Source organism: Rhinatrema bivittatum, unplaced genomic scaffold (assembly GCF_901001135.1).
Source record: "Rhinatrema bivittatum unplaced genomic scaffold, aRhiBiv1.1, whole genome shotgun sequence".
Lineage (NCBI taxonomy): Eukaryota > Metazoa > Chordata > Amphibia > Gymnophiona > Rhinatrematidae > Rhinatrema > Rhinatrema bivittatum.
The window spans coordinates 65,666-77,810 of NW_021820700.1; positions in this window are offsets into that span (position 1 = coordinate 65,666).

The following is a 12,145-nucleotide window of genomic DNA, read 5'->3' on the forward strand; positions in this document are numbered from 1 at the left end:
CCTCGGACATGTGGTTCCTGCCTTGGATCTCTACCTGCGGTTCGGGACTCTGGCTCGAGTACCCACTCCTTGGGACTTGGATGCGATCCTTAGACTTGTCTCCTGACTTTCCTGTTCCTTGGGGTAGTCCCTATGCCCTCTCCAGAGGTCCTGCCTGCTGGCTTCCCTGCTCCTCGGGGTTGCCTCAAGAACTGCCTACCCGAGATTCCTTCTCTACACTCCCTGCTCCTCAGGGTAGATCTGACTTACCACCGGAGACTTTGACTCTGCACTTCCCCGCTCCTCGGGGCAGTGCCTCCGTCTCTACACCAGTGACTTGCTCTCACTTCCCCGCTCCTCGGGGCAGCCCCTACATCATCATACCAGAGACTCTGTCTACACTGTCCTGCCCCCTGGGACAGTCTCTGCATCTCTCTTCCAGTCTTCGTGCTTCCCGCTCCTCGGGGTCCACCTAGCACTCCCGTTGGAGGTTCCTGCTCTGGTACTTGTCTCCTCAGTCATGTCTGTGTACTGTGTCTCCTCTGAACTGTGTCTATGCAACCCACTCCTCAGGGCATCTCACGGTACATTGCTGGGCTGGTACCTGCGATCATGTGGTAGTGACGCAGGACGTTCTCTCTAGTGAACTAATCGTGTCCCCTGCTGCAGCTGACCTCACCTCCCAATGGTGAGGACCTGTGGGGCTCCACCCCTCAGGCAATATCAACCTTCACCTCGGGCCAAGGATCCACAAAACCCACAAATCCTAACATTATTTTCAATTTATTATTAAATAATATAAATGTAGGATCCTCTTCAGGTTATGCAGCATACCTTTGTTAGGATTTCGCCTCCTGGTATGACAACTCCTCAGCAGCAGAGGTCTCCAGTGAGCTCCATTCAGAGTTATCCAAGTCAGCTCTTCAATGGCATCCTGTACCAGCTTGTCTTTCAGCCTCTGCTCCGCCAAGTTCCAGCCCTCTGCACCACACCCAAGTTTCAGCCCCATTTAACCCTGCCTTGTTAGAACCATCTTGCCCTCTTATAGTGTCACCCTTGACTCTGAAACTTGGCCCATTTCATGTCTTGTCTTGTGGACTTTGGGCCTTCCTGCCTGGTGGCTTTTCAGCCTTCTTGTTCTGTACCTTGCCTTGTGGCTTGTCTTGAGGCCTTTGGCCTACTCTGCCTTGTATCCTGTCTTGTGGCTTTGTTGTAACCTAGTGCCTTGTTGTCTTCATGCTTCCACATCGTTACCCTTGTCTGCCTTGTCTAAGTCCTGCCTTAGTTTGCCTTGTTCAGTCCTGTCCTTGTCCGGTCCTGTTGTGGTCTGTCATGTACTTGTCTAGTCTTATTGTGCCCTGCCGAGGCCAGCCCCGTATTCTTGCCTTGCTTAGTCCTTGTCTGTACCCAAGTTCTGTCCTTGCCTTGCCTCAGACAGTGTTCTTGTCTAGTTCCAGATCCTGCCCAGATTCTTGTCTTGCCTGCAGTCTGTGTCCAGTTCTTGTCTGCAGCCCATGTCCACCCTTACCAACCAGTTCGAGCCTTGCTCTGGTCCGGCCTGCCTACCAAACTTGCCTTGTCTAATCTTATTCCAGCCTGTACAGACCCACTATCATGTACTGCTGCAGCAAGCCAAGGACTCAACCCAGGGGAGCGGGCTGGCTAGGCAGAAGACTGGCCCTTGTTTAGGCCAGAGTCCTGCCTTGCAGTCCCTTGCCGCTCTCTGGATGGGTTTCCCTGATTCCAGAAACAGAGATCATCTTAGCTTTATGTTTTGGATTTTTCTTCAATACTCTCATCATCCTTGACTTTTTGAGATATGTTTCTACCAACAACACCTCTGTATGCAGTGATGTAATTTTCTCTTCTATATGTTTCTTCCAAAGGGGCGTTCTCATCTTTCTCCTGTTCTTCTGGCCTTGTGTCCTTGTTGGCAAGATTCCCTTAGTAAGAATTTTAGCTACGCAATATTGTATCCAATTTATATCCGTAATATTGATACATGACTCCTGAATATGAATTGTGGCTCTATTCATGTCACTTATTATGCCTCTAACTTTGGGTGTTAAATTTACTTTCGTTAGCCTTTCTCTCTCCAAGGCCCCATCATACCTATCCCTCTCCATGTAAACTAGGAGTTCGACAGCCGATTCTTCAATCTTCTGATTCCTTTCTTCACCCTGCCTTCTGGCCTGACCCACTGTATCCACCTCCCCCTGCAATGCAAGCCCTTCCCTTAGGGACAGCCTACCAATTGCCTTTCCCACCCCCTCTGGTTGCACCCCTGCTCCGGTGGTCCTTATTTGTTTGGATGCCTCATTTTTTTTTCTTTTTCCTTCCCAGCCTTCTTTGTACTGCTCTTTGATACCTTTACTGTTGTGTTCTATCCTCCCTTGAGGTTCCTATCTACATGCCCTTCATCATCAGCTATCTTTTTTTCAGCTTCATCCTTTAGTTGCTTTAAGATGTCATTTCAGAGTTTCTGTGATATGATCTAGCTAAATAAAGATCTATGGGCCCTGATTCACTAAGGCATTTCTCCCATTCTATGCCTTTGGGGAACAGGTTTTGATGAATCAAGCCCTGAGATTTTTATCCTATGCCTTATGCAATCTTACCTTCAATATAATTTTTCTTTCTTCCATTTTCAGGTGGGCTCTCTTGTGTACCCTAGAGATGTAAAAATAGGGTTTCTGGCATAAAAATAGCAGCACACCATCTCCTTTCTTTCTTCAGGAGTCCACTTAATTATAGATAATCCTCTTAATTTTTTCATTAGCACTGTGCACGGCTGCTGCAGTAAGTCCATGACCAGCATTGCCATAGCCTATAGCTGCAGCGGGGCTTTCATCTTCACCCGAAGAGTCAGAATTATCACTACAACCATCATTACCCCGCCATTAGACTAAGGGTGGGCACCTTTTTATCCTGGGCGACTTGTGGCCAGGATGAATTTTTCTTTTTTGCTTCCCCATCCTTCTTCAATAATAGTAGTCACTTAGTCTGAGATTTAGTTTAGGCGTAATGCAATTGGGCCACCATGTGAAGGTACTCAGCAAGGCTTGGCGAGAGACACTTACTCCACTTGCGTTGTTCCCCAGGTCTGGGAAGGAGGGGGGTTACACATGCATTTGTAGCTCTGATTTCCCTCATTACTTTTCCTAAGAACATTCAGAATTAAATTTTCAAACATGCAATGGGGCAAAATCAGGACTGGATCAGCCTGTTGTCTAGAGTAAGGCAACAGTCCTGATTAGTAGCCAGGAATCCACTAAGCCACAATGGGCAACAGTTTTTCCAGAATGGTTATCAGACACCGCCAGGTGTGTCCAGAGAGAGCCATGTCCCTCAACAATAGAACAAATGAGCTTGGGTCTGCTCTAATTTCAAAGGCATGAACACTGCATGATGGAAATCCCTTTAAATAAGAGACGAAGTCACTGGAATCTCGCCCACCCCACAAAAACTGCTAACTAGTAATCATCATTTCTGCAGCACTACAAAACATACATAGCACTGTACAGTAGGGATGTGCAGACAAAAAGTTTTCGTTGATAAGTTGATAAGTTGAAGTTGAGGGTCGATTTCGTTCAATATGGACATATGGAGAATTCCATAAGTTGAGGGTCTGTCCATGCGTTCACCGGTTCCCTAAATAAAAATTTAAACCCCTCACCCTCCTTAATCCCCCCCCCCCCCCAAGACTTACCAAAACTCCCTGGTGGTCCAGCGGGGAGTTAGGAAGCCATCCCTGCACTTGTCTACGATTTCCTCATGGCGCCGATAGCCTGTGTCACAGGGGCTGCCGTGCCATTAGTCAGCCCCTGTCACATGGTCACCAGCGCCATCTTGTACTCCTACCACGTGACAGGTAGGTCATGTGGCAGGAGGTCGCTCCGGGACCCCCGTTGGACCCAACCGGAACTTTTGGCCAGTTTGGGGGGGCCTCCTGACCCCCCCAAGCTGGCCAAAAGTTCCGGTTGGGTCCAGCGGGGGTCCGGGAGCGGAGGCGCGGAGGAGCACGTGACGTCCGCGTCACTCCGACGTGACGCCGACGTCACGTGCTCCTCCGCACCTCCGCTCCCGGACCCAACCGGAACTTTTGGCCAGCTTGGGGGGGCCTCCTGACCCCCCCAAGCTGGCCAAAAGTTCCGGTTGGGTCCAACGGGGGTCCGGGAGCGGAGGCGCGGAGGAGCACGTGACGTCGGCGTCACTCGATGTGACGCCGACGTCACGTGCTCCTCGCAAAGGAATACAGGGATGGCTTCCTGAATCCCCGCTGGACCACCAGGGAGTTTTGGTAAGTCTTGGGGGGGTCAGGAGGGTGGGGGGTTTAAGTGTTTATTTAGGTTCAACGGAAGCGGAAATCCGAATGAACTGTATTCGATGGGGGGGGAAAGGCTGATGTGCACGGAGCAGGAGAGGGACCTTGGGGTGATAGTGTCTAATGATATGAAGTCTGCGAAACAATGCGACAAGGCGATAGCAAAAGCCAGAAGAATGCTGGGCTGCATAGAGAGAGGAATATCGAGTAAGAAAAGGGAAGTGATTATTCCCTTGTACAGGTCCTTGGTGAGGCCTCACTTGGAGTACTGTGTTCAGTTCTGGAGACCGTATCTACAAAAAGACAAAGACAAGATGGAAGCAGTACAGAGAAGGGCGACCAGGAAGGTGGAGGATCTTCATCGGATGACGTACGAGGAGAGATTGAAGAATCTAAATATGTACACCCTGGAGGAAAGGAGGAGCAGAGGCGATATGATACAGACTTTCAGATACTTGAAAGGTTTTAATGATCCAAAGGCAACGACAAACCTTTACCATAAGAAAAAAATCAGCAGAACCAGGGGTCACGATTTGAAGCTCCAGGGAGGAAGATTCAGAACCAATGTCAGGAAGTATTTCTTCACGGAGAGGGTGGTGGATGCCTGGAATGCCCTTCCAGAGGAAGTGGTGAAGACCAGAACTGTGAAGGACTTCAAAGGGGCGTGGGATAAACACTGTGGATCCATAAAGTCAAAAGGCCGGCAAGGAAGAGTAGGTGACTCGCCAGAATGATGGCTACTGCCTGGAGACAATACCCTTATTCAATAAACATACACATGGTTACTGTGACTCCATCATCACTCTAAGCTTCAACAGCAAGAGGAAATGTGGAAAAAAGGATTTGCACTCACAAAGATGGGAGTAGCTGGCTTGTTACGGCGGTTACTACCCCAAACCAAATAACCAAATTACTACCTCCACCTTCCTCTATTCCTGATGCCTTTCAACTAGCTTGATCACTCCATTCTTATACTTCACTTTCAATGCATATCCAGCATAGTTCTCTGCTTCAACAGCAGGGGAGAAGAAAAACTGTTACTTCACACATCCAGCAGAGCTCTCTGCTTCAATGGCAGGGGAGAAGAAAAAAGGGTTCGCACTCACAAAGCGGGGAGTAGCTGGCTTGTTACGGCGGTTACTACCCCAAACCAAATGTACCTGATACTTCACTCTCGACGCATATCCAGCATGGCTCTCTGCTTCAACGGCATGGGAGAAAGACTGATACATCACGAATTTCTAGCATAGCTCTCTGCTTCAACGGCAGGGGAAAAGAAAAACTGATACTTCACGCATATCCAGCATAACTTCAATGGCAGGGGAGAAGAAAAAAGGATTCACACTCACAAAGCAGGGAGTAGCTGGCTTGTTACGGCGGTTACTACCCCAAACCAAATGTGCCTGATACTTCACTTTCGATGCATATCCAGCATAGCTCTCTGCTTCAATGGCAGGGGAGAAGAAAAAAACGGATACCTCACGCATATCCAGCATAGCTCCCTGCTTCAATGGCAGGGGAGAAGATAAACAACCAATAAGGGCTGTATAACATAATCTGGGTAAAAACAAATAAGCATGGGTGTAGCTTGCTTATTGCGGCGGTTACTACCCCTACTACCTCTAACTAATCAAGCTAGATATTTCACTTGGATGCAGCTCCATCACCGCTCTCTACATTAATGGTGGGGGTGGAAGGGAAATAGAACCAAGAGCTAAGAGAAATAGATAAGTATGAGAGAAAAAATGAGGGAAGCTTGCTGGGCAGACTGGATGGGCCATTCGGGTCTTCTTCTGCCGTCATTTCTATGTTTCTATGTTTCTATGTATTCAACATAGCTATGTTGAATACGTTGGAACTCGCGATGCGTTTCTCCTCAAACCTTTTTTTTCTCTTTTAAAAATATAAGTTGCGTTTTACATATGCGTTCAAAACGAATGCACACCCCTACTGTACAGCCACATAGAAAAGTCAGACCCTGCTCTCAGGCCTCCATTTACACACAGCCACACTAGGCCCATGCCAAGAGCAGCAATATTCCAATCCCATCTTCCACTTTCAACCCACCAGCCTCGCTGCCACCCCAGCTGTCCTGTAATCTGACTGAAATTTCTCCCGCTCCCTACAGCTGCAGCTCCAATACAGGAGCTGCCCTTCTGAGTGAGCCGACGGACGGATGGTTCAGTGCTCACACGCTCCACCTCCCATATGGAAGGAAGCCCAGAGGGGGCTAGGACGCTGCACTCCCTGGGTGTGTGCCGGACCCTGCGCTCTTTTAGTCCCCGCTCACGGGCCGATACAGTAAGGAGCGGTAGGGAGAGCTGCGTTAGTGCCGGGCGCACCCGCGGTTGCCGCACGCACAGTCCAGCTCACCTACCGCTCGATACTGTATGTAAATAGCTTGCACATGCAAGCTGCGTCTAAGAAGAGTCCGTGAAGCGTTAGGCCCGCGCAACCCATTTTACTGTATAGAGCACTATACAGTATCCTGGGTGCACTGGCCTAACACTTCACAGACACGCTGGTATCTGTCATTTCAAATGTCATTTCAAATGACATTTGAAATGACAGGTACCAAGAAGTGGACAGTTCTCCTACGCTCGGGATTGCCAGTCCTCTCTCCTCTCCTCCCGAAGCAAGCAACGAAAGTGGAAAAAGCGAAAAAAAAAAGTAGCAAGAGAGAGAGGATGGACAATCCTACGCTCGGGATTGTCAGTCCTCTCTCCCCTCCTCCCGAAGCAAGGCGCGAAAAGCAGCCTTGCTTTTCGGGAGGAGGGGAGAGAGGACTGGCAGTGAAAAGCAACGAAGCGACTTACTTTTTTTGCAGCCCCCCTCCGGAGACAGACATCGGTGACGAGGGACCGCGGCTCTCCTCCCCTGCCTCCAGCTGCCTGCGAAGATAGACGCATCGCACGGGCGAAAGCGGCCCCTGTGCGTGCAATTGGCCGCTCAAGACATGACGTCACATGCCGTGACGCCAAACGTCGTGATGTCACATCTTGAGCGGCCAAATTGCACGCACAGGGGCCGCTTTCGCCCGTGCGATGCGTCTATCTTCGCGGGCAGCTGGAGGCAGGGGAGGGGAGCCGCGGTCCCTCGTCACCGATGTCCGTCTCCGGAGGGGGGCTGCAAAAAATGTAAGTCGCTTCGTTGCTTTTCACTGCCAGTCCTCTCTCCCCTCCTCCTGAAAAGCAAGGCTGCTTTTCGCGCCTTGCTTCGGGAGGAGGGGAGAGAGGACGGGCAATCCTGAGCGTAGGATTGCCCGTCCTCTCTCCCCTCTCTCTCTCTTGCAACTTTTTTTTTCCGCTTTTTCGCTTTTTTTTTTTGCTTTTTTCCGCTTTCGTTGCTTCGGGAGGAGGGGAGAGGACTGGGGCTGCCCCGGAGACCAGCACCCATGGATGCGGCCAGGGCAGGTGAGCGGGGGCTGGGGGAAAGTTTGCCGCCTACCCTTACCCCTGCCTCTAACGCAGGGGTAAGGGTAGGCGGTAAGTTAGCAGGTTAAACGTGCGGCAAAACGGCAGGGTAAAAAAGGGATAGTCGGGGCGCGCGTTACTGGATGGTAGGGAATAGCTAATTCGATCGTTTACATGTAATATACATGCCGCGGGCGGAAGGGGTTACCCGGTGATTTAAGGACGCGGTAAGAGTAGGTTAAAGGGGATTGTGTATCGCAGGAAGGGCTAATGCGGCCGAAAAGTGGGTAGAAAGTGGGTTAGGAGCAGAATAACCGCGGCCGCACTTTACTGTATTGACCTGTCAGGATGTCTACTGCTTCGTTAGAAGAGCAGAGCCTATAACGGAACCTCAGTTTTGAGGTTCGGTGGGTAGTAACTGAAGTGATGAAGGGAGAAAATCACAGGGCTGGAGGGTGGGGCGGACCCGACAGCACTGCTTCTGCACCATATCTTATAACAACTGCAGCAGCGAGCAGACCATTAATATGCGTGAAACAGAAGCTGGGGGCTGAAACCTGGCTCCCCTCTCTGTTCTGCTTAAAGCAGAGAAGTGCCTTTGAGGTTTAGGACAAACCAGCAGCGCTGGCTCTCCTCCAGCTGTGCAAAGAAATGTACCCCCCTGCAGAGGGTTAATGCTTAAGCCTTGGGTCTGTCTCTAGCATTGCAGCAGAAGGGCAGACGCTGTGTCTGAAGGGCAGACATGAGGCCCTGCATATTTAGCAGGGCGTGTCTCCTCTGCTTGCTGCAGTGAGCTTTTACATTCAGTCTCTGCTGCACTGGGGCAGGGCACAGGCTGAGTCAGGGATTCATTATTGACAGGAGGGTGGAAGGATTAGCCGGGAGAGGAAGGATGGGGTGAAGGAAAAGCAGGCAGCTGTCCACTGACCTACCTTCCAGCTGCCAGAGAATGTATTTAATATTCACTATTATCAGTTCCAGCAGTAGATAAAATGCTACATACAGGTACTCTTATGTATATTGCTAAAGTCATCAGAGGGGAATAATGAGTTGGTATTTTTGTATCATATATCAGCAAATTAATACTTTTTCTAATTCTTTTGTGTGTTTTTCCATTGCATGTTTGATGCACTTAGTAAACAGCAATAAGCTGACGTTGAAAGCAAATTCATTTTCTTGCATACCACTGAAGGCTGTCAGGTAGCATTTAATAGCAAATACAACATCAAAAGAACAACCATCATTCACTGTTACCCTTTCCCCAAGTTCAAAATCCCTAATGACTACCCCCCCCCCCCCCCCTTAATGTAGGTAATGTTCCTGTGAGGAAGGAGTAGGGGAGGACTGCACCACCACCCCAGGCATGCTTATTTTCAACTAGGGTTGCCAGCTGGATCCAGATTTTCAGAAAGATTGAGCCAGGCCTGCTTTTATCCCATGCATGCAGGAACTTGTAGTTTTGCTTTGCTGACCTCAATAAAGCAATTATTCTGAAATCTGGAACTGCAACATTAATTGATATGTTTAGAAAAGTTGACCTGTCTAGGACAAACAGACAGATACACAATGTATTTGAGGGGTTTTTTTTAATGAGCTGCATGTATACAAGGGTTTTTCCAATTTTGCATCTATAGAATAAAAGCTTAACGTATCTAACCCTGTGATTGCTTGGCTAGAGTTGCAGATCTAAGGTCTTATGCAAAAAGGATGTTCTCTCTTCTGTGCCTATAGAAAAAATATTGAATCAAGCCCCTGGAATCATGTTCAATTACAGTAACAATGCATTCCATGTAGAAGTAATGGAGCTTACTTTGTGGAACACATGTGAATTCCCACACATACAATATATGAGGATTCCCCTGAAAAATCTGTCAGAATCTTCTTGGACCCTCTGACATACCCTGAAAATTTGGTGTGGCTAGGACACAATGTAAAAGTTATTAGGTATGCACACGCACATGCCATAAGCCTTCTTCCCGTCAGAAAGTAGGCTAAAAGAGTTGAAATCTCTCTTCATTTCTATGTTACTGTCAACTGCAGTTCATTGCTGGAATGATCCCTGTAACATATAGCGAGAAAATAAAGCAGCAGAAAATTCAAAACCATTTTCGGAATTAGTGACTTTCTGCATATGTCAAATTGCATTTTCCCTGCATAAAGATCTAAGGTCCTATCACCAGAAGAGGATTTTCCTGGAAACAGAGCAGGAATAATCCCCAGATAAGACCAGAGTTACTGAAACATCTGTAGGCAAAATAACCTTAGATGCCACTATGAATAATATCCTTGGAGTTTTCACCTTAACACTGGGTAGCTGATATTGATTAAGGATGGTACTGATTGCGTGATCTCTGCTGCCACCATGTGACACGATAATGTTACACTGACATTTTTCTGCTAATTCTGACCTGGGACAAATCCAACCGATGAATTGAAATGTGAGTAAAAAATATGCACTAAATTATCAGGCACATTTTCTTTATTCATGCACAAAAAAACGAGTTACCTACCAATACAGAAAGCTAATTGCAGACAGAGACAGATTTAGGGTTTTGCTGCCCCTGAACACTGTTGGTACTGTTACCTGCCTCCTCAACCCCCTCCCCCTCCCGATCATGGCTGGGATTTGGAGCAGAATTGCCTAAACTATGGGACAGCCCCAGGGTTTCCTGCGGCAGCTCAAGAGTAGTTTCTCTCTAGCAACAATTAGAAAATTCTGAAGCACATGGGCAAACATTTACACCTTTTACTTTACATTATAAAAATAAAGTAGTTTTCCAACCTTGCCTGGGTCTATATCATTTATTTTCTTTTCACTGGATGAGGAAAAGGGGTCTTGCGTATCAGTTCAGAGAGGAGATCTCCCTGGTGGAGAGCGTGTGAGGACCAGGGATGGGAAGGATCGAGGGAGGCGGGGGGAAGAGCCGGAAGAATGGAGGGAGGTTCTGGGATTGAGGAAGGGGGCGGGGAGTAAGCTCCAGGATATGGGAAGAAGGGAGGTTCCATAATCAGGGAGACAGAATTTGAGATGGAAAGAGAGAGAGGATGTGAACCGCAGTGGTCAGGGTGGAGGAGAAAACAGTCCTGTTCCCCCTTGCATCCCCTTTCTAACTTCCCATCCAGTCTGGCATATGCTCGCAGCTGGTACCAGTCCCTTTCCTCTCACACACAGCCACAGATCTATTGATAGTCCAATAAAAAGATGCCGCTCATAACTTGTTTGTTGACCCCTTAATTCTACATATCCAAGTGATCTAACAGGCAATCACAATTCTTTGCTCTCTCACACACAACCACGGGCCCCCCTCCCCCGGTTCTCCTCTCGTGTGCACACACCCAGAGAAACATGTCTTCAATGCAGATCACTTCTCATCCTGCAGCCTCTCCTCTCACACTCCCCCCCCCCAATAAATCCCATTCAGCCCCTTCTAATCTCCCCAAAATGAACCCCCTTTGCTCTGCGTGCTCCAGGCTCACACCCTCCCTGAAACACAGGAAGGGAAAGGCTGGAATATGGACTATAGCTCTTTTTTTTTTTTGCCTCTGCTATGTCTGCTCCAGGCTCACCCCTTCTCATCCGGCAGGGAGAGGCTGGATCAGGTAGCAGAGGGCTGTTCTCTGCTGAGTGGCATTCAGCACAACTGGAAAGCAGCAAAGCTTTAGCCAGCCTGCTGCCCCCGAATTTTGCTATCCTAGGCGCAGGACAATTCCTACTGCATTAACAGAAAACCAAACATAAAATATGAGTTCTGTGCATAAAACTGGAAAAGCACACTAAACAGATGCACAGTGAAAAAGTGCTTCTCTTTTTGACAGGCTTTTATAACAGCAGATTCTCACCGCTGTGCAGCGCTCACTGTTGTGCAGCTGTCTATTGTAATGTAAGCTCTTTGGGGAAGGCACTTTGTGCAGCACTCACTCTATGTACATTTCTGCGTATTTGTATCATTTCATGCTTCTCCAGGTTTGCCTCGTTTCAGTGTGTAAGGCTCACCAATCCTCCCTCACGCTGCTGTCATGCAGCTCCTGCCTGACCAATAGCTCTGTTGCCAGCTGTTCTGCCAGGTCTTACGCACCAAGGAATGTGAGGAATCCAGAGAGACATGAGGTGACAGTGATAGACGGCTCTACAAACAGCAAGTGCTGTACAATGATGACAGTTTTGATGAAACAAAGTGCTTTGTCCAAAAAGCTTATGTAATAATAGTGGCGAATTCAACAATTCTGCATCCCTCTGTCTCGGGGGTCCTGCGGCAGTGTCCTTTTGGCTTTGGGATCCAACATCCACCGCTTAGCCCTTTTTTTTTTTTTTTTTTTTTTAGGATCGGAAGTTTAACTTTTAATCCGTCTCTTACCTAGGACTCGGCTCACATTTTGGGAACCAGTGTTAGCCTGTGGCACAAAAAGATGCCTTGTGTAATTAACCATT